The sequence below is a fragment of the Schistocerca piceifrons genome, chromosome 11 (genome assembly GCF_021461385.2).
Source record: "Schistocerca piceifrons isolate TAMUIC-IGC-003096 chromosome 11, iqSchPice1.1, whole genome shotgun sequence".
NCBI classification, from domain to species: Eukaryota; Metazoa; Arthropoda; class Insecta; order Orthoptera; family Acrididae; genus Schistocerca; species Schistocerca piceifrons.
The window spans coordinates 80421205-80449157 of NC_060148.1; the positions used below are offsets into that span (position 1 = coordinate 80421205).

The 27953-nt window shown below is 40.3% G+C and overlaps 1 non-coding gene across 1 annotated transcript; it reads left to right on the plus strand.

Moving 5' to 3' along the window:
* The first annotated feature begins 18972 nt into the window (after positions 1-18972).
* On the plus strand, positions 18973-19047 carry Trnas-cga. Its single transcript has one exon. It is a non-coding gene; the product is annotated as a tRNA-Ser (tRNA).
* Positions 19048-27953: the final 8906 nt, after the last annotated feature.

Here is a 27953-nt window from a genome sequence, read left to right on the forward strand (position 1 = left end):
GAAAATGATGAAACAGTTAAGACAGGGGGGGGGGGGGGGCTTCATTGTAGTTGAAGCAGAAGGGAAAACTACCACAGGTGATCACTATTATGGTGCTCAAACCTTTAAAATGTACAGTTATAGCTGAGACGTAAAATGTTTTACTGGAGTTGTTACTACTACAAAATCTGAAGCTGCAGAAGAAGATGATGCCTTTGTTGCTTTGAATTAAATAATTGACAAGCTACGCAATCAAATGCACGGAACCAGAACTCACTGTGAAAAGGTGATCTGGTTATAGACTGATATCGCTATATTCATTGTATGGTAGTTTTGTTATTTCCACGATTTTTTCCATTAATATACTCAGAAAAGTGTGTTGAGCTTTGTTACTAATGTTGTTGCAATAAATTTTTGTATTTACAGTCCTGTAATTCATTTATTTAATTGAGAGATCCAGTTAACCCTGACATATGGCCCATTTAATGCAGCCACTGTTGTTAAATGGTCCAAAAGTAGAGTCAAAGTTCTTCCCCAATTGTGTAAAATCTATGTTAGATAATGCAAAAGTGAATATGCCTGTAGTTTTTGTACATGGTATCTTCCAGATTCAGGAATAAAAGTTTTAAAAAGACCCACTCTTTAAGTAAGGTTTCAAGGGAACAAAAAATAGGTCCAGTTAACCCCAGCTTCTCCTAATAAAGCTCACACAAACATGGGGAATTATTGTCACTATAGCTCAACAGTTGACAAGTATATTTCCATACGACTAAATACTAACAGCATCTGTAAACATTTTGATTCATTACTGGAGGATCTTTTTCAAAAATACTTCTTAACAGCTAAAAATTGAAGAGGCCAGCAGAAGAAAATTGTAATCCTCAATGTTATGATTAGACAAATGGCACTGTCTGTTGTGTTTTCAAATTTAATATATAATGGTAACAAGTAGGCTTGTTCCATATTTTGTACTTCTAGGATATACTGTCTGTTAAAGGTGCGGTTGGTTGGGTTGTTTGGGGGAAGAGACCAAACATCGAGGTCACCAGATTAGAGAAGGACGGGGAAGGAAGTCGGCCGTGCCCTTTAAAAGGAACCATCCCGGTATTTGCCTGGAACGATTTAGGGAAATCATGGAAAACCTAAATCAGGCTGGCTGGACACGGGATTGAGCCATCGTCCTCCCGAATGCCAGTCCAGTGTGCTAACCACTGCGCCACGTCACTCGGTATATATGTTGTATCTGTAATTGGAGAAACAACAAATAATGATTGGTGTGAGTTCCAAACTCTGTTTATTGCCAACAGTTCCACAATACTAACACAACTTGGTGCTCGATCAAGAGCAGCGACTGGGCTGCAGAGTCCAAGTCCGGTACGGTAAACAGTTGTAGCACAGTGTAGCGTTGTTCCTGGATGCGACGACGACGTAGCAAGTAGGTAGCCCGACACGAGACTGCCAGGCGTTGCGGCGTATGTGGCTATATAGGGCGAGTGGCGGAGGATTATGGCTGCCGTAACCGAGTCCGCTTGTCATGTCCTGTTACGATTGGTGGCGCGGCCTCACGTAACTGTCTCTCGAGAGGACACAGGCCAAGGTTGCCGTGACAGTGCGGAGGCACTCAGTGTGTGAGGCCTGCAGCTGTGCTGATCTGCGCATAAGTTGGGTGTGCTGACCATTGGCTGTATGATGTAAAGACCGTGGCCACGCAGCTGCAGGCGCCACGGTGTGGGCATTGACTATACCACACTATCTGTATGATTTTTTATTGTTGTATTAAGGTTTTTATCTTTGAATTTAACCAGCATATAACACACATTAATTTAAATGACACCATCAAGGGTCAGCAAGTTCTTCCCTGAATCCTCAGTTATATGCTGGACTGCTACTCAAATTTCAGATTTATTTTCTGCCCACAACATGCAGTTTCACATGCATGGGCAGTATTAACAAAGGATGTATTACACCATTATTTTATACAATATAAAAAATAAACAAACACTATGCTAATAGGCCTTGATCGCCCAACAGTATCAGCTGGCTACCAAGTAATCCTCAGCCCTTAGGTGTCACCAGGTGCAGAAACAGAGCGACTCTCCCGGCCATTGTCAGTTTCCGTGACCGGTATCACTACTTCTCCATCAAGTACGAGGTGCATTCAAGTTCTAAGGCCTCCGATTTTTTTTTCTCCGGACTGGAAAGAGATAGAAACATGCGCATTGTTTTAAATTGATGCCGCGTTCATTGTCAATACGTCCCAGAGATGGCAGCACCGTACGGTAGATGGAATTTTACCACCAGCGGCGAGAATGAGAACTGTTTTAAATACTTAAAATGGCAACGTTTTCCTTACTCGAACAGCATGCAATCATTCGTTTTCTGAATTTGTGCAGTGTGAAACCAATTGAAATTCATCGACAGTTGAAGGAAACATGTGGTGATGGAGTTACGGATGTGTCAAAAGTGCATTCGTGGGTGCAACAGTTTAATGAAGGCAGAACATCGCAACAAACCGAAACAACCTCAGGCTCGCACAAGCCGGTCTGATGACACGATCGAGAAAGTGGAGAGAATTGTTTTGGGGGATCGCCGAATGACAGTCGAACAGATCGCCTCCAGAGTTGGCATTTCTGTGGGTTCTGTGCACACAATCCTGCACGACGACCTGAAAATGCGAAAAGTGTCATCCAGGTGGGTGCCACGAATGCTGACGGACGACCACACGGTTGCCTGTGTGGCATGTTGCCGAGCAATGTTGACGTGCAACGACACCACGAATGGGACTTTCTTTTCGTCGGTTGTGACAATGGATGAGACGTGGATGCCATTTTTCAATCCAGAAACAAAGCGCCAGTCAGCTCAATGGAAGCACACAGATTCCCCGCCACCAAAAAAATTTCGGGTAACCGCCAGTGCTGAAAAAATGATGGTGTCCGTGTTCTGGGACAGCGAGGGCGTAATCCTTACCCATAGCGTTTCAAAGGGCACTACGGTAACAGGTGCATCCTACGAAAATGTTTTGAAGAACAAATTCCTTCCTGCACTGCAACAAAAACGTCCGGGAAGGGCTGAGCGTGTGCTGTTTCACCAAGACAACGCACCCGTACATCGAGCTAACATTACGCAACAGTTTCTTCGTGATAACAACTTTGAAGTGACTCCCTATGCTCCCTACTCACCTGACCTGTCTCCTAGTGACTTTTGGCTTTTTCCAACAATGAAAGACACTCTCCGTGGCCGCACATTCACCAGCCGTGCTGCGCTATTGCCTCAGCGATTTTCCAGTGGTCAAAACAGACTCCTAAAGAAGCCTTCGCCGCTGCCATGGAATCATGGCGTCAGCGTTGTGAAAAATATGTACGTCTGCAGGGCGATTACGTCGAGAAGTAACACCAGTTTCATCGATTTCGGGTGAGTAGTTAATTAGAAAAAAAATTGGAAGCCTTAGAACTTGAATGCACCTCGTAGTTTCCCAATTAGCCCCACAAGGGCTGAGTGCACACTGCTTACCAACAGCACTCAGCAGACCCAAGCAGTGATTCATCCGAGTGCTAGCCAAATCCAACAGTGCTTACCTACAGTGGTCTGACGGGAGCCGGTGTTACCTCTGCGGCAAGGCCATTGGCTTTTTGTACAGTACACTAGAATTAAATAATTCAAACAGTAGGACAATAATTAATTCCATAGTGCACAGTTGATTTTTTATGCAATTTACTACTATTCATTTATGCATTTATTTATTTTTCTTCATTCATCCAAAGACTGTCTCACAATGATGTCAAGGTTATACAGTGCAAGTCAGTTGGGCAAAATATAGAACACACAGCATAGATAATATACATTATTAGGATAGGACAGGTGGTTAGCCATGGCCTCGATTGAGGAGCCAATGTGGCATTTGCCATAGTAATATGGAAAAACCCAAATCAGGATGGCTGGAGAGAGCAACTTCTAAATGAGGTCAGTATCCAAGCAGCCACACTGCCTTATTCGTTAAGTCCCTATAGTATAATATTCTTTGATTCACACATCATTTTTGATTGCTGATGCCTTGGATTGTGAAGGTGCTGCTGTGCTCCTTGCATCAGCTCCATACTCTACTCCTGCCATATTCCAAAAAGATAAATGCATGATAGATGCAGTAATAGATCTCATCGAAAGTGTCATAACAAACTTGGACTCTAAAAATACATGTGCAGGAGTATTTATAGCTCTAACAAAGGCATTCGACTGTAGACCACAAAACTTTAGTAGAAATATTAGGAGTATATGGCGTAAGAGGAAATGCAGGAGACTGGATTCTCTCATACCTGACAAACGGAGCCAATATAGTGAAATTACAAAAACTACTGGTGAAAAAATAAGATCTAAAGCAAGAATTTTACACTTCTCTGTGCCACAAGGCTCCATTCTTGGGCCAATACTCTTCATTCTATACACAAATCACATCCCAAATATGATTAGGTATGGTAGTATAGGCACCTATGCAGATGACACAACTCTTCTGTTCAAGGATAAAGACACAGAAAAGCTAGAAATAAAAGCCAGTGTAGAACTAAATAATGCCATCCAAAGATTTACTGAATTAAACCTGCACACAGTGAAGCTATCAATGTATGCATAGATGAGTGCATAGCAGAGAACACCAAATATGCAAAATTCCTTATTATTATTGATGAAAATGTAAACTGGATAAGCATGTAGAATGTATAAGGGGGAAACTCAGTGCAAACCTATATGTTCTGCACAAACTCAGCTACCTAAAAGATACAGGCATTATGAAAACAATATACTGTGCATTAATTCATATGACATTAAGTTACGCTATAATTTTGTGGGGAGATACCTCGAAAACAAACATTAATAAAGTATGTAATTACAAAAAAGAGCCATAAGAATGATAGCCAACCTTAAATGGAAAGATTCATGTAAACCAGCATTTAAAGCTCTCAAAATACTAACATTACCCAGTATATACCTATACGAACTCCTCTGTTGGACAAAATTCAAATATTCTCCTGATACTAGAGATAACAACACACAACACAACCATGACACAAGAAAACGGAACCTCTTCCATGAGCCTACACACAACACCACAAAACACAAGAAAGCCATCATACACTGGTCCAAAAGCACTTGAAAAACTCCGTTCTTGAGAGAAATAAACAATAAAAATATTTTCAAAAAATTTCTCAAAAATTTTCTAATAGAAAACTGTTATTACAGTGTTAATGACTTTATGTGCACTACAGTTCGAAACAATTGCAATGCCATTATTGTATCAAAAGAAAAATTGTACAAAATCTAATTTAATATGAAATAGCTGTAGAATAATTTTGTAATAAATTATATTTTTGTTAAACAGTAGCCAGTAGAAACTATGTACCTGTCGGTGCATGAAATGAAAATATATCTTGATCCATACAATGTACTTTATCAAAGGATAAATAAATAAATAAAATAAAACATTGAACTATGATCCTCAGCCAATTGAAAAACTGAGTCAGCAGTATACTTGAAATTGACCCTTCACCTTTTCCAAGTAGCTCCCTTGCCTGTCATCACCTGTAGAATTTGTGCTGTATGATAAATCTGGACCAATTAAAATACCATATAGCTAAGTCATTGCAACATGTCTCATGGCCCTAAAAAACAAAAACTTAGTCTGCTAATAGCTTGCTTCTAGTTTCCAAACTTTATAGAGACTCACCTGTATATCTTGGCAGACTAAGAACTACAGGAGGATGGATATTAATTAAAATCACTTTGCACTTGTCTTAAGAATAATTTTTTCATTCTGCAGCGTACTCTATATTGAAACTCAATAAAGCTGAGTTTAATGTTCGGACTCAAACCCGGAGCTTTGCTTTATGTGGTATTTGTTGGGTAAGCCCTGAATGTGTGTTTGCATGTCTCAGCTAATAAAGCACAAAAGGCTAATAAGTTGATTTCAGTTTGCAAAACAGTTGCAAAGTGATTGGTTTTATTTGCAGGAGGCACATCTGTAGTCATTGAAAGTGAAAGTACTGACCAAATTCCCCAAACTGTATTAAATACATCAGGAAAACTAGATACCTGGTTTGATTTAATCGGGTTTAAAATTAAACATGTGAAACACTCAGTTAATGCAGTTTAAAACAAAACAAGCAAAATTAAATAATATTCAGGTCAGTCACAGAAACCAGGATTTGCAGGAAGCTATCTGTATGAAATTCTTAGGAATTCAGCTGGATAAAAATCTGTCATGGGGCTCATATATACAGTACCTTGCAAATAAATTAAATAGCCTAGCATTTGCAATATATTGTACAATGCTACCAGTATGGGGATAAGAAAAGTAGTATACTGCGGCTTCTTTGAGTCGGCAATGAGGTATGGATTTGTATTTTGGGATAACTCAAACCATATGTGTTGAATATTAAAACTTCAAAAAACCATCATTAGAAATATGCACAATGTAGGATGAAGAAAATCATGTCATCCACTCCTAAAAAATCTGAGTATATTATGTGTTCCCTCACTATACATCTATGAGCTGATTATCTTTGTACACAGTAACCCTGATTTATTTGTAACAAATCGTATTCAACACGATTACGACACCAGAAATGAGAATAATTTAATGCTGCCCACCCACCGTTTAAAACTTCATGCTGAAACTCCACATTATAGGGTACCAATATGAAAATTTATAACAAAGAGAAAGGAAGATAATTGCTCAGCATAAACTTAGAAATACTGAGAAAACCCTTATATGAGAGACTAGTGCAGAAATGTTACTATTCACTAGAAGAATTCATGAATGACAACCTGAAAATTTGAGCAGGAAGAGCAAGTACTTAGGACTGTTAGTTTTTAAAAGTTTGTTACTTTTCATGAAAAATTATTAATTGCTTATTTAATTAATTATTCAGTACAGTGTATTATATTTCTGACATTATCAGGAAAACTTTAAACCAGTTTTTGTGTTTTGATGAGTCTTCTCTACATTAACTCAAAGACTTGAGATTGTTTGTTATGAGACAATAAACTTCTATTCTTTTCTATTGTTCATATGTTTGCACTTTTTCAGTAATGTTTTATTTCCAACATTTCTCTTTATATATTTACTTATTGTGCATGTTGCACTCGCAGTGTAGACGATGTATTTTGTTTTTACCTTTAAAACATTTACTGAGCGAGGTGCCTACTCCAGTCTTAACATACCAGATTTACAATCAGGAGGAAGGACTGGGGTTTGTTACGCATTTGGCCATCCTGATCTCAGCTTTCTGTGGTTTCCCCTTGTCACAAAGGTGAATGCTGGGATGGCCCCTTTGATTAGGCCATGACTGATTTCCTGCCCTATCCTCATCTTCTCCTATCCTATTTTGAAAATGTTCTATATGCATACATTTCTGTTTGTTTCTGACTTGTCTGATAGTAGTGTACCAAATAGCCTACGGATGAACAAATAAATGAATAAGTGGGTGATAAGAATGGAAAAAACATTGGGAAGAGTGGCAAAGACGTGTACAGATCAGCTGGGAAATCAGAGATGATGGAAAGGCTTGTGTTTCGAGCAGAGCCTGTCGGTGATGGGAATCTGCACATTGTGATGATTATTAATTGTGAATTTACAGTAGTAATTTATGACAGCTAACACTTACTACTGATCTATACCATGTCTTATTCCATATGCCTGAAATGCCTTCTCTTGGTAAAACTCTTGGAATAGCTCGAATGAAAGAATGTTAGAATGCTGTTCTTGAGGGATTGATGAGTGACACTCAATATTAAGTGGCAGATCATTTATGTAAAACAGAAACAGAATGGAACCTAAGCCAGAACCTTGTGGTACTCCATGTGATATGGTTTTCCATTTTGAAGTATAAGTTCCTCCCTGATGATAAAACCTGTCTTTGTCTTCTGTTGGTTAGATAGGACTTAAACCATTGTAAAATTTTTCCATTTACAGAGGAGCCTGTGATAGGACACAAAAAATTCATATGGCATGCAGTGACCAGTCTAAAGATGAGCTAATTTTATCTACAAAATGGTTTATAGCAGATACTGTGGTTTTGCCTTTTTGAAATCCATACTGATTTTTTTGAGATTATTTTAAATTTTTCTATGAAATTATGAATTTGTAAGGTGACTACCTTTTCAAATATTTTTTATAGTGATAGAAGAAGACAGAGTGAATGATAGTTTCTCATATGTTATGTTGTGCCTTTTTTGAATAGTGGCGAAACTACTGCGTACTTCAGTGTGTCTGGAAAATAACCTTCTTGAAAGGATTGGTTAACTATTAGATAGTGGCTGTGCAATTATTTTAGAGACTGTTTTTAACACTTTTGTCGATATCCTATCCCATCCTGCTGATGTTTTACTTTTTAGTGATAGTATCACATTTTCTATGTGTTTTACAGTAGTTTTGGTAAATGCGCTGAGAAGTTCACCTTCAAATTGTTTACTGTTGAAGAAATTCACCTGATCATGGCAATCTTCTGCATTGATGTTTGATTTGTTTACATTTATAAGGAATTCATTAAGTAATTCAGAAATTTGAGCAGGATTTATCCTCTATCTTGATATCAGAAATATCATGGCCTCTGTAGCCGTGGCACTTGTTTCAGCTTTGATCACTGACCATAATGCCTTTGATTTGTTTTCACTATCCAAAATAAATCTATTATTTGCCAGTTCTTTTGCTGTCTTTACAACTTTTTTAAAAATATTCTTGTAATATTTTACATACGTAGCAAAGTCTGGACTTTAGTTGTATTTTAGTTCCCTACGTAGCTGTCTTTTTCTAGCACTAGAGATTTTTATTCCTTCAGTTAACCACTTTACATTATTTCCTACTTTGTTATGATGTTCAGTAAGGGGGAAAGTTTCATTGAAAACATGTAGGGAGTTTTCCAAGAAAGCAGCAAAATTTTCAGAAGATGAAATACTATGATCTATATAGCTCACTCCATTGTATTTAATCTACGATGGAATAAGTTCATCATATTTTCTTTGCTGAACTGGCGTTTGGTGTAGGTTTTTTTGAGCAAGGTTCTATTGTTTTTGGCAACTCCATAAACAGAGCACAATAATCAGAATGCCCTAAATCTAAGCAAAACTTATTTGCCTCATTATAGATACATGAGACTGAATAACAGTACAAAAGGCATAGTAAGTCAATCAATTATGTAGGTAAAACACGAAACATAGGTTAGCGCCAGACCCTTTCTCAGCAGAGGTGTGTCACACTGCATCTGAAATAGAGAAAACAGAAGACCAACAATAGAAACACTCTTTGTAAAGACAAACACAGCACTGACAGTTCATCAGTTAACAGAACCAAAAACACTCACCAATAAATGAAGCTGTAGTAATCCTATAAGCCAATATACAATAATATTGTTACATTCCATCCTGGCTTTTCCATTATAAGCTAGCATATTCATTTACATTGTAGAAACACTTCTCAACAAGAAGTGATTTTAACTCTGATCTAAAAACTGTCTCTTTCTCCAACTTCTTTACATGTGTTGGCAGTGCATTATAAAGAAAGACACCACAGCGGATCACATACCTTTGAGTGAGTGATGTTCTAACTTGTTCTATATGGAGGGACCCACAGTTTCCAGCATTATAACTGCGGTAGTCGGAGTTAGCAGGTCACAAAGTCTAGCTCTTGTCATCAACACACATTTGTATATATACAAGAAGGGAACAGTAAACAAACACAACTTTTTAAATAGGAGCTTGCAGTGATCCCTAGCTGAGCTATATGTCAAGATTTGAATATCCGTTTTCTGTAATGTAAAAATTTCATTTAATCAATAGGGAAAATCTGCAGTGAGTGTAAATTTCTAGGTATATGCATAGATAGCAAACTATTGTGGACACAACAAATTGACAATGTATGTGCAAGGCTATCATCTAGCCTGTATGTTTTAAGAAGAATGTCAATACCCAAACAATGAGGATGATGTATTTTGGTTTAATACACCCATTTCTAGCATATGGTCTTGCACTGTGGGACGGAGCTTCCAAAACTCTTGTAGACCGAGTATTTAAACTCCAGAAAAGAGCCTTGAGAATATTAGGCAAAAAAGATGCTAGAACATCATGTAAGGAATTGTTTATAGAATTTAAAATTCTGACTATCTATTCAATGTATAAGTTTGAAACAATCGTATTAACTGTAGAAGATAAGAAATATACCTGTCGTAATGCAGAAATTCATGATCACAATACTAGACAAGTACAAAATTACCATACATGACTGAAAAAACTGCAAACAGTCCCTATATTAATGGAGAAAAATACTTCATGCACTGCCAAATGTACTGAAGGTGATAAGTGAAGAGACATTCAAAAAACATCTAAAATCGTAGCTCATTGAGGAATGCTTCTATAGCCGACTGTAGAAATTAAAATCTAACGTATTATTATGTCAAATAATTTGGACTACATTCTTAACTTCCTATTATAAAGTAAAATTAGATTGTATACTGTTGTATCGTATTACCAATTACATGTTTCATGCAAATAAATTACAAAATTACTAATTTTACCCCAGAAGATTATTCCATAAGCTACAAGGGGCTGGAAGCAACCAAAATAAGCCATTCTGGCAACATCTGGGGAGAAAACTTCAGAAATAATTCCCAGAATAAAACATGCAGAACTGAGTTTTTGGGGTGGTCTTCACACTTTAAATCTTGGTCAACATACATTCCTAAAAAAAATGTACATATACCCTTCCTAACTCTTTTCCACTCTATACCAGATGGACATCTTCGTTTTGACTCTTCTTCCCAAATTTTGTATAGCTTGTTTTCTTCACATTTGTGGTCAACCTGTTGGCATTGAACCATGAATGCAAGGACCTAAGGCCTTTAGAAGCTGCAGTGGACAGAGATTCCATAACGTCATTTACTATTACACTTGTGTCATCGGCATTCAACATGATCTTTGCAGTAGTGTCTTGGGTATGTTTATCATTTATATTATCATTTATATAAATAAGGAACAGGGAGGGGGGGGGGGGCTAATGCAGTACCCTGGGGTACACCAGTTTCCCTTGTATCAGATACTTATTGATTTTGTGATTAGCATGGGCTGATGGGAGCTCCAGAACCTGTAATCTATTATGAAAATATGACAGCCTTCCTTATTGGCCTCTTGCCCTCTATTGTTGTCTCAAGCATCTTCTGAGACATCCTCGACTCACCTCATGCCATACCATTGTAATTCTGTGCCCTCAATCTTCTTTTTTAGAGTTCATCATGTGTAATCTTCCTAACAACTTCATTTTTCATATTTTCCATTTTAATTATACTTACTTTACTTCTCAAAGAGATCATTTCACATGCTTTCCCTTTCCTTCAGGACCCATGTTCCTGCAGTGTACAACAGGATGGGGTATTAAAAAAGAAGTGGCAGTATGGACTGAAACAAGAAAAACAGTCCAGTAAACTTGGGCTCTAAAACATATCCCTTAAGACTATGGGCACTTGCCCATCTTCACTTCTGTGAAACACATCTCTCCTATTGCAAGATCTTTGCTATTACAAATGACCTGTAGAATTCAGTAAACAAATGGGAATACTTTAGTTTATTGCTCTTTAACAGCAGAGCTTCTAATGCAATCTGCTTGCTATTACATACGACCTCCACTTCTGAGCCATCACTGAAGGATGAGCTCAATACAGTGTCTGTTCATAGCATGGCACACTTCCGTTGCTCAATACAGTGCCTGTTCATAGTGTGGCACACTTCTGTCCAATGTCTAAGGGAACACGCACACACTGAAAAATTCCAGGTTAGCCACAGATGCGTCGCCAGGCATTAATGATGTTATCTTGTTCCTGCACCATTAATGGCACTTGCACACATCAAAGATTTCAAATATCCCCACAACCAATAATTCAAAGGACTAATATCAGGGGAATGAGATGGCCAATGCACTGGACCTCCCAATGCAAACTATTTCCATTAGAAACAATCCTGTTGGAAGAACATCTGCAACTGAGCATTATACCAGAGCTCTGATGAGAGCCCGAAACCGGTCGTGATAGTAACAGAAATTTACAACTGAAGTGGTATTTTCAACTTCTGATAGTTCCATTAGAACTAACATACGTCCTGAACATACCCAGAACTATGAATACAGTTTACGGTAACAACATTAACAGTTGTTTACTTCATGTTGTAACCATTGACAATAGAAGAATGTGTCCTCATTTGTCTACTGCGTTCTGTAGGCCACTCAGCATCTACATCTACATGATTACTGTGCAGTTCGCACTTAAGTGCCTAGCAGTGATTTCATCGAACCACCCTGAAGTTACTTCCCTACCGTTCCACCCTCGAACATGGTACAGGAAAAACCAACACCCAACCCTTAAATCTTTCCATGCAAGCTCTGATTTCTCTTATTTTATTATGATAATAATATATATTTATATGGGCACCAACAAAATATTTTCACACTCTGAGGAGAAAGTTTGTGATCGAAATTTCATGAGAAGGCCCTGCCACACTGAAATCACCTTTGTTTTAATGACTGCCACCTCAATTCGTGTATCATACCCATGGCACTCTCTCTCCCCTGTTTCATGCTAATACAAAGCAATTTGCCCTTCTTTGAACTTTTTCTATGTGAATCTTATCTGATGTGGATCCCACATGGCACAGCAGTATTCTGGAAGAGGGTGGACAAGCATAATGTAAGCTGCCTCTGTAGTAAACCTGTTACATTTTCTAAGTATTCTGCTAATAAATCGCAGTCTTTGGTCTGCTTTCCCCATAAAATTATCTATGTGATTGTTCCAATTTAATCTATTCATAATCATAATATCTAAGTATTTACTTGAGTTTCCAGCCTTTAGATTTGTGTTATTTATTGTGCAACCAAATTTTTGGGGGTTCTTTTTAGTGCTCATGTGAATGACTTTAAACTTTTCATGATTTAGTCAATTGCCACTTTTTGCTCCATACAGATATCCTGTCTAAACCATTTTGCAATTTGTTTTGAGCATCGGAAGACATTCCATGACAGTAAATGACAGCACCATCTGCAAACAATATAAGAGGACTGCTCAGATTGTTTCTTAAATTGATTATGTAGATCGGGAACAACAGAGAGCCTTTAAAACTTCCTTTGGGAACACCAAGTATTACTTCTGTTTTACTCGATGACTTTCCATCAATCATTACAAACTGTGATCTTTCTGATAGGAAATCATGAATCCAGTCAGACAACCGAGATGACATTCCATAGGCATACAATTTAATTAGAAGTTGATTGTGAAGTACAGTGTCAAAAGCCTCCTGCAAATCTAAAAATATGGAATCATGGTGCTGATCCCCCATGGTACACAAAAACAGGTCAGAATATTATTGCAGAAGCAATAGTCGATAGCACTCATTACTTCATGAGAATAAAGAGCGAGTCATGTTTCATAAGAACAATATTTTCTGAATACATGTTTGCTGTTTGTCAATAAATCATTTTCTTCAAGGTGATTCACAATGTTCAAGTACAGTACAGGGTTATTACGAATGATTGAAGCGATTTCACAGCTCTACAATAACTTTATTATTTGAGATATTTTCACAATGCTTTGCACACACATACAAAAACTCAAAAAGTTTTTTTAGGCATTCACAAATGTTTGATATGTGCCCCTTTAGTGATTTGGCAGACATCAAGCCGATAATCAAGTTCTTCCCACACTTGGCGCAGCATGTCCCCATCAATGAGTTCGAAAGCATCGTTGATACGAGCTCGCAGTTCTGGCACGTTTCTTGGTAGAGGAGGTTTAAACACTGAATTTTTCACATAACACCACAGAAAGAAATCGCAGGGGGTTAAGTCAGGAGAGTGTGGAGGCCATGACATGAATTGCTGATAATGATCTCCACCACCACCGATCCATCGGTTTTCCAATCTCCTGTTTAAGAAATGCCGGACATCATGATGGAAGTGCGGTGGAGCACCATCCTGTTGAAAGATGAAGTCGGCGCTGTCGGTCTCCAGTTGTGGCACGAGCCAATTTTCCAGCATGTCCAGATACACATGTCCTGTAACGTTTTTTTTTCCCAGAAGAAAAAGGGGCCATAAACTTTAAAGCGTGAGATTGCACAAAACACGTTAACTTTTGAGGAACTGCGAATTTGCTGCACGAATGCGTGAGGATTCTCTACCGCCCAGATTCGCACATTGTGTCTTTTCACTTCACCATTAAGAAAAAATGTTGCTTCATCACTGAAAACAAGTTTTGCACTGAACGCATCTTCTTCCACGAGCTGTTGCAACCGCGCCGAAAATTCAAAGCGTTTGACTTTGTCATCGGGTGTCAGGGCTTGTAGCAATTGTAAACGGTAAGGCTTCTGCTTTAGCCTTTTCTGTAAGATTTTCCAAACCGTCGGTTGTGGTACGTTTAGCCCCCTGCTCGCTTTATTCGTCGACTTCCGCGGGCTACGTGTGAAACTTGCCCGCACGCATTCAACCGTTTCTTCGCTCACTGCAGGCCGACCCGTTGATTTCCCCTTACAGAGGCATCCAGAAGCTTTAAACTGCCCATACCATCGCCGAATGGAGTTAGCAGTTGGTGGATCTTTGTTGAACTTCGTCCTGAAGTGTCGTTGCACTGACTGACTGATGTGAGTGCATTTCAAGCACGACATACACTTTCTCGGCTCCTGTCGCCATTTTGTCTCACTGCGCTCTCGAGCGCTCTGGCGGCAGAAACCTGAAGTGCGGCTTCAGCTGAACAAAACTTTATGAGTTTTTCTACATATCTGTAGTGTGTCATGACCTTATGTCAATGAATGGAGCTACAGTGTATGTGTTGTATATGTTCCAAAACCCTACTAGGTCTGTAATTCAGTGGATTACTCAAATTTCCTTTCTTGGGTATTGGTGTGATTTGTGCAACTTCCCATTCTTTGGGTATGGATCTTTCTATGAGTGAGCAGTTGTATACAGTTGCTAAGTATGGAGCTATTGTGTCAGCATACTCTGAAAGGAACCAGACTGATATACAATTTGAACCAGAAGCCATGACTTTCTTAAGTGTTTTAAGTTGCTTCACTACACCAAAGGTATCTACTTCTAAGTTACTGATGTTGACAGTTGTTCTTGATTTGAAATCTGGAATATTTATTTCATCTTCTTTTGTGAGGGAATTTTGGAATACTGTTTGTAGGTAACTCCGCTTTAGTGGCGCTGCCGTCATTAACATAACCAATGCTATCGTACAGTGAAGGTATTGTTTCCGTCTTGCCTCTGGTGTACTTTGTATATGACCAGAATCTCTTCAGGTTTTCTGGCAGATTTTGAGACAGACTTTCATTGTAGAAACTATTGAAAGCATCTCACACTGAATTTCAAACTTCTGTAAAACTTCACCAGTCTTGTGGATTTTGCATTCTTTTAAATTTGACATGCTTTTTTCATTGATTCTGCAATAGTATTCTGACCTGCTTTGTGTACCATGGGGGATCAGTACCATCTCTTATTAATTTATTTGGTATATATCTCTCAGCTGTTGTTGATACTATTTCTTTATATTTAAGCCACATCTGATCTCTGCTTACATAGTCAGGCTGGAAGGAGTGGAGACTGTCTCTTAGGAAGGCATCAAGCAAATTTTTATCTACTTTTTAAAATAGATGTATTTTGTGTTTATTTTTGGTGGCTTTGGATGTTACAGTATTTAATCTACCTACTAATTCCAATATATGTCATGACGCTCCCTATTGGGCAGGATTATTTGCTGCTAAGAGGTCAAGTTGTTTTTGCAACCATTTACACTTCAGGTGGGCTCTGAACTAGCTGTTCCAAATAATTTTCTAAGAAGGCTTTCAGTATGATTTTGGATAATGTTTTATGCCTACCACCGATTTTAAATATGTATTTTTGCCTGTGTATTGAGGGCAGATTGAAGTCACCACCAACTATAATTGTATGAGCGAGGTATCTATTTGAAATTGTCCTTCGTAAAAATTTTGGCTGCACTTATTTCTGGCTTTAGCCATACCTATAATGATTTGAGATTCATTGTTTTCTGTTAGTGCTTGGAGCTCTGGTTCTTTCTGCCATGTTCATCCTGCACCCTTTGAAACAGAAGCTCATTTTGCGTTCCCAAGACCCTCTAACCTAAGGAACCACCCAGTCCCGTCCACGGAGCCCCACTACCCGTGTAGCCACTTCCTGCATGTTGTGGATGACTGACCTATTTAGCAGAACCTGGAAACCCACAACCTTATGGCACAAGTCAAGGAATCTGCAACATATACTTTCCCAGAAACATTTGAGCCTCTGAGCAGACCCTCCACTTGGTTTTGTAATAGAGATGGGTCGTTCGTGAACTAACGGGTCCAAAGGAATGGTTCACCAAAATGAACGAATGAGCAAGGAACAAAATGCAAGGAACGGTCTTTCATAGTTCACTTTGGTCGCGGATTTCTACTTATAGTTCCTGGGAACGGAAAACGGCCGGTCTTGTTCCTGCAACGGCACATTGACCAGTCTTGTTCCAGCCTCGGTCCCATTCCTGTGTGTCTTGGTCTCGGTGCCCAGCTTTCTACTTATAGTTCCCGGGAACGGGAAACGGTCAGTCTTGTTCCCACAATGGCATGTTGGTCAGTCAGTCTCGTTCCAACCTTGGTCCCGTTCCTGTCGGTCTCGGTCTCATTCAGCTGAACCTGTCCTTCTTCGCATGGCCACTCGTCACAATTCCACTGCCGACTGCTCATAGTTAGTTCACTATCGAGTTAGTGTTCATTTTGTTCACTGCGCGCACTCATCCTAGATCAGTTTCAAACCTTTTTTGAACTCTGAACTTCTGGTTCTTTTCATATTCTATTCAGCATCCATGACTGGTAATTAAAATGTATTTTATAATTACGTAAATTACGTAAAAGTTATGTGGTATGTAATATGTACATCTCTTCAGTTAACAAAATGGCACATCAGCTCACTTCACTATTTCGATAAACAGCAGATGAAATATTTGTAAAAAGGCAAGATTTTTTTGTTGTTACACATGCAAAGGAAGTTGGCATGGCACACACGAGTGGCCATTTTCTGTCTTTTTTGGATCCACGGTAAAAGGGCATGTTCACTGAGAACCGAATGAAGCCCACACCCCATAATCGAGTGTCTGGTGTCACATTTTGTAAAGAAAATATGATAACTTCTGCAATATTATTTCAGTGGTACAGGGTGACACACGAAAAATTGGCCCCGAGTACTAGACTGCTCATTGTCACTCACCAATTGTCATCTATTGTTTTGAAGTTGTTGTTTGCATTACCTCTTTTGTTATTTCTTCACTGCCTAATTATTGTACGTTTATGTATTCTGCTCGTAGTGGTCAACAAATCGAGCGTAACTGGCAAGCAGTCTGTATTCGGGGCCGGTTTTTCATGTGCCATTATTCACTGCAATCAGCCACATAAGGCTACAGTTGGCTAAATGAGACGTTTTGCAGAATCACGAAAATTACAAGTGTCGGTTGAGGTTGTATGGGGAAGGAGACCAGACAGCGAGGTCATCGGTCTCATCAGATTACGGAAGGATGGGGAAGAAAGTCGGCCGTGCCCTTTCAGAGGAACCATCCCGGCATTTGCCTGGAGTGATTTAGGGAAATCACGGAAAACCTAAATCAGGATGGCCGGACGCAGGATTGAACCGTCGTCCTCCCGAATGCGAGTCCAGTGTCTAACCACTGCACCACCTCGCTTGGTCAATTACAAGTGTGTGAGAATTCTGTTATGAATATAAAACTCTGTACTCCAGGAGGGGAGGGGGGAGGCAAGTGCCCCCGCTTGGCGCCTTCTATCTTCAGTCATCTATGCTACTAATTTTTCATAAGAACCATGTAACAAACACAAGTGAATGGTGAATGAGTAAAAATCAATGGTTCCCAAGAAAGAGCAATCACCAGTGAGCTGGTTCCCAAGGATGAACGAGTTTGCCCATCTCTACTCTGTACCAAAGGACCACACTCAGTTCTGTCGATGCCACTGCACACAGTGAGCTCCATTTTCATCTCAAAAGCAAGACCGGCAGTCTTTACTACTTCAGCTAGCTGCCTGAAAGTGGAGGGAGTCTCTTCCAGTCCAAACTGACACACATTGCTGGTACCAATGTGAACCACCAGCTGCACTTGGCTGCACCCTGTGCTCTTCATGGCATCCAGAAGTAGCTGTTCCACATCTGAAATGACTCCTCCCGGTATGCACACAGAGTGCACCCTTGATTTCCTTTCCTCCTCTGCAGCCATATTCCTAAGGGGCCCCATTACGCACCTAATGTTGGAGCTGCCAACTACCAGTAATCTCCAGAATGAGATTTTCACTCTGCAGTGGAGTGTGCGCTGATATGAAACTTCCTGGCAGATTAAAACTGTGTGCCGGACCGAGACTCGAACTCAGGACCATTGCCTCTCGCAGGCAAGTGCTCTACCAACTGAGCTACCCAAGCACGACTCACACCCCATCCTCACAGGTTTACTTCTGCCAGTACCTCGTCTCCTACCTTCCAAACTTTACAGAAGCTCTCCTGCGAACCTTGCAGAACTAGCACTCCTGAAAGAAAGGATATTGCGGAGACATGGCTTAGCCACAGCCTGGGGGATGTTTCCAGAATGAGATTTTCACTCTGCAGTGGAGTGTGCGCTGATATGAAACTTCCTGGCAGATTAAGACTGTGTGCCAGACACAGGAAGTTTCATATCAGCACACACTCTGCTGCGGAGTGAAAATCTCATTCTGGAAACATCCCCCAGGCTGTGGCTAAGCCGTGTCTCTGCAATATCCTTTCTTTGGTTCAAATGGCTTTGAGCACTTTGCGACTTAACTTCTGAGGTCATCAGTCGCCTCCTTTCTTTCAGGAGTGCTAGTTCTGCTGGGTTTGCAGGAGAGCTTCTGTAAAGTTTGGAAGGTAGGAGGCGAGGTACTGGCAGAAGTAAAGCTGTGAGGACGGGGCGTGAGTCGTGCTTGGATAGCTCAGTTGGTAGAGCACTTGCCCGCGAAAGGCAAAGGTCCCGAGTTCGAGTCTCGGTCCGGCACACAGTTTTAATCTGCCAGGAAGTTTCATATCAGCACACACTCCACTGCAGAGTGAAAATCTCATTCTGGAAACATCCCCCAGGCTGTGGCTAAGCCATGTCTCTTTAATAACCTTTCTTTCAGGAGTGCTAGTTCTGCAAGGATCGCAGGAGAGCTTCTGTAAAGATTGGAAGGTAGGAGGCGAGGTACTGGCAGAATTAAAGCTGTGAGGACGGGGCGTGAGTCGTGCTTGGATAGCTCAGTTGGTAGAGCTCTTGCCTGCGAAAGCCAAAGGTCCCGAGTTCGAGTCTCAGTCCGGCACACAGTTTCAATCTGCAAGGAAGTTTTATATCTTTAGACTTTGTGTGCTTCAAAATTCAGTGTTGCTAAAAACTGTTTGTTTTAAAATTGACCTAATTTGAAATGTTCATTCTTCTCTATCAAGAAAATGTGTTATTCTTTCTGAAAACTTAGTACTTTAAAAGTTATTTGTATTCAAAATTTTCATCTTCCTGAATGTTCCAATCTTTCAAAGACTTGGTGCCATCGTTTTCTAGCTCCAATTTTTCTGATTCAATAAATGCATTATTTTTTTAATAACCTGTTAGTTTGTTGATTATTCAAGTAAGAATATATTTTACCATTTTGTAATTTGTATTACACACATCTAGACACAGATTGCATGCAAAGCAGGGGTTAATTATTGTTGAGCGATTATAGTGTGGATTTACTAAGGTAGTTTCCCGTGTTGTCACTTGAAAATTTCTGTTAAACCACGCAGATTATGTGAAGTCCTGGCCTGTGATATATTAACTGTCAAAAAATCACCTATGAGCTGATCATCATAGGGGGTGGACAAAAATATGGGAACATCGCGAGAAATGTGTGCTTTAAGGTAAATGTAGATGCTGTCTGAGTTTGCAGGTAGCGATGTTGTATTTGACCGTGAACGAAATGTGTGTAATGTCCTCAATACATTGCGAGTATCAGTCATGGTCGGAACTGTGTTCTGTGTAGTTGTGAGTGCATAATGTCAGAGCTCAGTGCATTTGAATGAGGGCTTTCATAACCAATCCAAAATTTATACCACATATAGAGAACGTGGAAAAACATCATCCACCAAGTCACAACACAGATGAAAGTGTGTGTTGAATGATCATGACAGATGGTCACTGAAGATGATTGCAATGACAAATAAGAGGATAACGTTTGCAAAAGTCACTGCAGAACTCAAGGTCAAACTCAATTGCCCTGTCGTCATTGTGGTCATCGGTCCAAAGACTGGTTTGATGCAGCTCTCCACGCTACTCTATCCTGTGGAAGCCTCTTTCTCTCCTCCGACACACATCCTTCTGAACCTCCTTACTGATTTCATCTATTAGTCTCCCTCTGCGATTTTTATCAACCCCCCACCCCCTCACACACACACTTCTCTCCAGTACTAAATTTGTGATGCCTTGATATCTCAAAATGTGTTCTATCACCTCATTTCTTCTTCTAGTCACGTTGTGCCACGAACTTCTTTGCTCCCTAATTCTGTTCAGTACATCCTCATTAGTTACATGATCTGCCTATCTAATCTTCAGCATTCATCTGTAGCGCCACATTTTAAAAGCTTCTACAGATTCTTTCAGAAAAGGCTTCCTTACATTTAAATCTATACTCAGTGTTAACAAATTTATCTTCTTCAGAAATGCTTTTCTTGTCATTGCCAGTCTACATTTTATATCCTCTCTACCTCTGCCATCATCACTTATTTTGCTGCCAAAATAGCAAAACTCATCTACTATTTTAAGTGTCTCATTTCCCTCAGAATCGTCTGATTTAATCCGACTACATTCCATTATTGTTGTCTTGCTTTTGCTGATCTTCATCTTGTAATCTCTTTTCAAGATCCTGTCCATTCCATTCAATTACTCTTCCAAGTCTTTTGGTGTCTCTGACAATTAAAATATCATTGTCAAACCTCAAGTTCTTGTTTTTCCCCCAGAACTTTAATTCCTTCTCCAAATTTTTCTTTGGTTTGCTTTACTGCTTGCTCAATGTACAGATTGCATAGTATTAGCAATAGGCTACAACCCTGTCTCATTCCCTTCTCAACCACTGCTTCCCTTCATGCCCCTTGATTCTCATAACTGCCATCAGGTTTCTGTACAAGTTCTAAATAGCTTTTCACTTCCTGTATTTTACCACTGCTGCCTTCAGAATTTCAAAGAGAGTATCCCAGTCAACACTGTCAAAAGCTTTCTCTAAGTCTGCAGAAGCTATAAACATAGGTTTATCTTTCCTTAACCTGTCCTCTAAAGCGAGTCATAGGGTCAGCATCGCTTCGCATGTTTCTACATTTCTCCAAAATCCAAACTGATCTTCCCCAGGGTCAGCTTCTAACAGTTTTTCCATTGTCCTGCTAAGAATTTGTGTTAGTATTTTGTAATCATGACTTACTAAACTGATAGTCTGGTAAATTTCATACCTGTCAGCCCCTGCTTTCTTTGGAACTGCAATTATTATATTCTTCTTGAGGTCCGAGGGTATTTTGCCTGTCTCATACATCTTGCACACCAAATGAAAGAGTTTTGTCATGGCTGGCTCTCCCAAGGCTATCAGTAGTTTTGATGGAATGTCGTCTGCTCCTGGGGCCTTGTTTTGACTTAGACCTTCCAGTGCTCTGTCAAATTCTTCTCACAGTATCTCATCTCCCCTCTCATCTACATCCTTATCCCTTTCTATACTATTGCTTTCAGTGTCATCTCCCATGTATAGATGCGCTGTATACTCTTTCCACGTTTCAGCTTTTCCTGATTTGGTTAGGACTGATTTTCCATCTTAGCTCTTGATATTCATACAGCCACTTCTTTTTTCCTCAAAGGCCTCTTTAATTTTCCTGCAGGCAGTATCTATCTTTCCCCCCATGAAATATGCTTCTAAATCGGTATGTTTATCCTCTAGCCATTCCTGCTTGGCCATTTTGCATTTCCTGTCAGTCTCATTTTTTAGACGTTTGTATTCCTTTCATCTGCTTCACTTGCTTCACTTTTAAATTTTCCCCTTTCATCAATTACTTTCAGTATCTCCTGTGTTATACAAGGATTTCTACTAGACCTGGTCTTTTTACCTATTTGATCCTCTGCTGTCTTCTTTATTTCACCTCATAAAGCTACTTCACCTTCTATTGTATTTCTTGCCCGTCTTAGTCAGCCGCTGCCTAATGCTCCCTCTGAAGTTTTAATAACCTTTGGTTCTTTCAACTTATTTAGGTTCCATTGCCTCAATTTCCTACCTTTTTGCAATTTCTTCAGCTTTAATCTGTAGTTAATAACAAATACATTGTGGTCAAGTCCACATCTGGCCCTGGAAATGTATTAGAATTTAAAATTTGGTTCCGCAATCTCTGTCTTACCATTATAGAATCAGTCTGAAACCTTCTGGTGTCTCCAGATCTCTTCTACTTACACAACATTCTTTTATGATTCTTGAACCAAGTGTTTGCGATGATTAAATTGTGCTCTGTGCAAAATTCTACCAGCTAGCTTCCGCTTTCATTTCTTTCCTCCAGTCCATATTCACCTACTATTTTTCCTTCTCTTCCTTTTCGTGCTATCAAATTCCATTCCCCCATCACAATTAAATTTTCATCTCCCTTAACTATCTGAATAATTTCTTTCATCTCATTATAAATTTCTTCAAGCTCTTCATCATCTACTGAGCTAGCTGGCATATAAACTTTTGCTACTGCCATGAGTATTGGCTTTGTGTCTATCTTGGCTGCAATAATGCGTTCACTATACTATTCATAGTAGCTTACACACATTCCTATTTTCTTATTCATCATTAAAACTACTCCTGAATTACTCCTTTCTGATTTTTTATTTATAACCATGTATTCAGCTGATCAGAAGTCCTGTTCCTGCTGCCGTCAAACTTTTTCATTTTTCTTTATAATAGAAGGAAACATTCCACGTGGAAAAAATTATATATAAAAACAAAGATGAGGTGACTTACCGAACGAAAGCGCTGGCAGGTCGATAGACACACAAACAAACACAAACATACACACAAAATTCAAGCTTTCGCAACAAACTGTTGCCTCATCAGGAAAGAGGGAAGGAGAGGGGAAGTCGAAAGGAAGTGGGTTTTAAGGGAGAGGGTAAGGAGTCATTCCAATCCCGGGAGCGGAAAGACTTACCTTAGGGGGAAAAAAGGACAGGTATACACTCGCACACACGCACATATCCATCCACACATACAGACACAAGACTGGCAATGGCAAGGAAAGCGTTTCTGAAGAAGAGAAATAGAGTATAGATTTAAGTGTCATGAAGTCGTTCCAGAAAGTATTTGAATGGAGTGTAGCCATGTATGGAAGTGAAACATGGACGATAAATAGTTTGGACAAGAAGAGAATAGAAGGTTTCAAAATGTGGTGCTACAGAAGAATGCTGAAGATTAGATGGGTAGATCACATAACTAATGAGGAGGTATTGAATAGAATTGGGGAGAAGAGGAGTTTGTGGAACAACTTGACAAGATGAAGGGATCGGTTGGTAGGTCATGTTCTGAGGCATCAAGGGATCACAAATTTAGCATTGGAAAGCAGTGTGGAGGGTAAAAATCGTAGAGGGAGACCAAGAGATGAATACACTAAGCAGATTCAGAAGGACGTAAGTTGCAGTAGGTACTGGGAGATGAAGAAGCTTGCACAGGATAGAGTAGCATAGAGAGCTGCATCAAACCAGTCTCAGGACTGAAGACAATGACAACAACAACAACAACAACGTACCTGTACTATTAAGGCATCTGACATTCCACACTTTGATCCGTAGAACACCAGTTTTGTTTCTGTGGATGACAACATCCTCCTGAGTAGTTCCCCACCCAGAGATCCAAATATGTGACTATTTTACGTTTAGAATATTTTACCCAAGGGGATGCCATAATCATTTAAACATACAGTAGAGCTGCTTGTCCACAGGAGAAATTACAGCTGTTGTTTCCCTTTACTTTCAGCTGTTTGCAGTACCAGTACAGCAAGGCGGTTTTGGTTAGTGTTACAATGCCAGATCAGTCAGTCATCCAGACTGTTGACCCTGCAGCTACTGAAAAGGCTGCTGCCCCTCTTCAGGAACCACACATTTGAAACTTCAAACTTGGGACTTTGCCATTCACGGGCAGTTGCTCTACCACCTGAGCTACCCAAGGACGAGTCACGACCTGTCCTCACAGCTTCAATTCCGCCAGTACCTCATTCCCTACCTTTCAATCTTTACAGAAGCTCCCCTGCGAACCCTGCAGAACTAGCACTCCCCCAGGCTGTGGCTAAGCCATGTCTCCACAATATCCTTTCTTTCAGGAGTGCCAGTTCTGCAGGGTTTGCAGGATAGCTTCTGTAAAATTTGGAAGGTAGCAGACGAGATACTGGCAGAAGTGAAGCTGTGAGGATGGGGTGTGAGTCGTGCTCGGGTAGCTCAGGTGGTAGAGCACTTGCCCACGAAAGGCAAAGATCCTGAGCTCTCAAGTCTCGGTGTGGCACACAGTTTCAATCTGCCAGGAAGTTTCATATCAGCACACACTCTGGTGCAGAGTGAAAATCTCATTCTGGAACCACACATTTGTCTGGTCTCTCAGCAGAAACCCCTCGATTGTGACTGAACCAACGGTACAGCTACTGAGCGAAGTGGTGCAGTGGATAGCACACTGGACTCGCATTTGGGAGGACATCGGTTCAAACCCGCATCTGGCCAACCTGATTAGATTTTCTGTGATTTCCCTAAATCGCTTCAGGCAAATTCTGGGGTGGTTCCTTTGAAAGCGCACAGGTAACTTCCTTTCCCACCCTTCCCTTATCTGGTGGGACCGATGACATCAGTGTTTGGTCCCTTCCCCTCCAATCGACCAAGCAGCCAAGAGTCTGACGGAACAGCTACCCTAGGCACACAGGCCACCACACTGGCATTGAGATCCACTGTTTGTGAGGGTATGAGGCCCATCGGCAACAAAACAACACAAAAAGAGCTTCATAAGCACGGAATTGCAAAGTGAAGTGGAATTCCAAAACCAATCATCATTGACGCAAATGCCTGTAACAGAAAAACGTGGTGCAGAAGCTATGAAACCTGGTCTCTCAGGCAATGGAAGAAAGTCATTTGGTCGAATATACTCTACATCTACAGCCATACTCTGCAAGCCACCTGACGGTGTGTGGTGGAGGGTACTTTGAGTACCTCTATCGGTTCTCCCTTCTATTCCAGTCTCGTACTGTTTGTGGAAAGAAACATTGTCGGTATGCCTCTGTGTGGGCTCTAATCTCTCTCATTTTATCCTCACGGTCTCTTCCTGAGATATACGCAGGAGGGAGCAATATACTGCTCGACTCCTCGGTGAAGGTATGTTCCCGAAACTTCAACAAAAGCCCGTACCGAGCTACTGAGCGTCTCTCCTGCAGGGTCTTCCACTGTAGTTTATCTATCATCTCTGTAATGCTTTTGCGATTACTAAATGATCCTGTAACGAAGCGCGCTGCTCTTCATTGGATCTTCTTTATCTCTTCTATCAACCGTATCTGGTACGGATCCCACACTAGCGAGCAATGTTCCAGCAGTGGGTGAGCAAGTGTACTGTACCCTACTTCCTTTGTTTTCAGATTGCATTTGCTTAGGATTCTTCCAATGAATCTCAGTCTGGCATCTGCTTTACCGAGGATCAACTTTATATGATCATTCCATTTTAAATCACTCCTAATGCCTACTCCCAGATAATTTATGGAATTAACTGCTTCCAGTTGCTGACCTGCTATATTGTAGCTAAATGATAAAGGATCTTTCTTTCTGTGTATTTGCAGCACATTACACTTGTCTACATTGAGATTCAATTGCCATTTCCTGCACCATGCGTCAATTCGTTGCAGATCCTCCTGCATTTCAGTACAATTTTCCATTGTTACAACCTCTCAATATACTACAGCATCATCCGCAAAAAGCCTCAGTGAACTTCCTATGTTATCCACAAGGTCATTTATATGTATTGTGAATACCAACGGTCCTACGACACTCCCCTGCGGCACACTTACTTCGGAAGACTTCTCTCCATTGAGAATGACATGCTACGTTCTGTTATCTAAGAACTCTTCAATCCAGTCACACAATTGGTCTGATAGTCCATATGCTCTTACTCTGTTCATTAAATGACTGTGGGGAACCGTATCAAATGTCTTGGGGAAGTCAAGAAACACGGCATCTATCTGGGAACCTCTGTCTATGGCCCTCTGAGTCTCGTGGACGAATAGCGCAAGCTGGGATTCACACGATCTTCTTTTTCGAAACCCACGCTGATTCCTACAGAGTAGATTTCTAGTCTCCAGAAAAGTCATTACACTCGAACATAATACGTATTCCAAAATTCTACAACTGATTGACATTAGAGATATAGGTCTATAGCTCTGCACATCTGTTCGACGTCCCTTCTTGAAAACGGGGATGACCTGTGCCCTTTTCCAGTCCTCTGGAATGCTACGCTCTTCTAGAGACCTACGGTACACCGCTAGAAGGAGGGAGGCAAGTTCCTTCGTGTACTCTGTTTTAATCGAACTGGTATCCCATCAGGTCCAGCGGCCTTTCCTCTTTTGAGCGATTTTAATTGTTTCTCTATCCCTCTGTCATCTATTTTTATATCTACCATTTTGTCATCTGTGCAACAATCTAGAGAGGGAACTACAGTGCAGCCTTCCTCTGTGAAACAGCTTTGGAAAAAGACATTTAGTATTTCAGCCTTTAATCTGTCATCCTCTGTTTCAGTATCATTTTGGTCACAGAGTATCTGGACATTTTGTTCGTTTTGTTTTGATCCACCCACCACTTTGACGTAAGACCAAAATTTCTTAGGATTTTCTGCCAAGGCAGTACATAGAACTTTACTTTCGAATTCATTGAACGCCTCTCACATAGCCCTCCTCACATTACATACAAATGTGTCTTGTTTCACACTGTTTCCAACTTATGGACAAGTTTATGTCCTAAGAGTGAAATGCTACAGGGGTGCAGGGTTCGGTGGTGATTTGGGCAACCATATGATATTCCATGGGCCGGTTGTTATTCTGCAAAGTCACATTGTTGCCAAGAACTATGTGGCCATTTTGGCTGATCAGGTCCCTCCCGTGGTACAGTTTCTGTTTCCTAATGGTGATGCTGTGTCCCAAGATTACGGGGCCCCAGTTCAAACAACTCACATCATCCAGGATTGATTTTATGAGCACAATGATGAATTGTTGCATCTCCCCCGCCCATTTCAGTCACCATATCTCAATATGACTGAGCCTTTTTGGTCTACTTTGGCAAGAGTGGTGCATGACTGTTATTCACCTTCATCATTATTATGTGACCTTGCCATTATTTTGCAGGAAGGATGGTACAATATTCTCTTGAAAGCAATACATGACTTGTTTTTATCAATTTCGAGATCACTGGAAGCTGTTTTGAATGCCAATGGTTTCCTACGCTATATTAAATATCATGAAAGAAGATTGTATACATGGAAGAAGCCTGGAGATACTGGAAGGTCTCAGATAGATTATATAATTGTAAGACAGAGATTCAGGAACCAGGTTTTAAATTGTAAGACTATTCCAGGGGCAGGTGTGGACTCTGACCACAATCTATTGGTTATGAACTGTAGATTAAAACTGAAGAAACTGCAAAACGGTGGGAATTTGAGTAGATGGGATCTGGATAAACTGGAACAACCAGAGGTTGTAGAGAGCGTCAGGGAGAGCATTAGGGAATGATTAACAAGAATGGGGGTAAGAAAGACAGTAGAAGAAGAATGGGTAGCTTTGGGAGATGAAATAGTGAAGGTAGCAGAGGATCAAGTAGGTAAAAAGACAAGGGCTAATAGAAATCCTTGGGTAACAGAAGAGATTTTGAATTTAATTGATG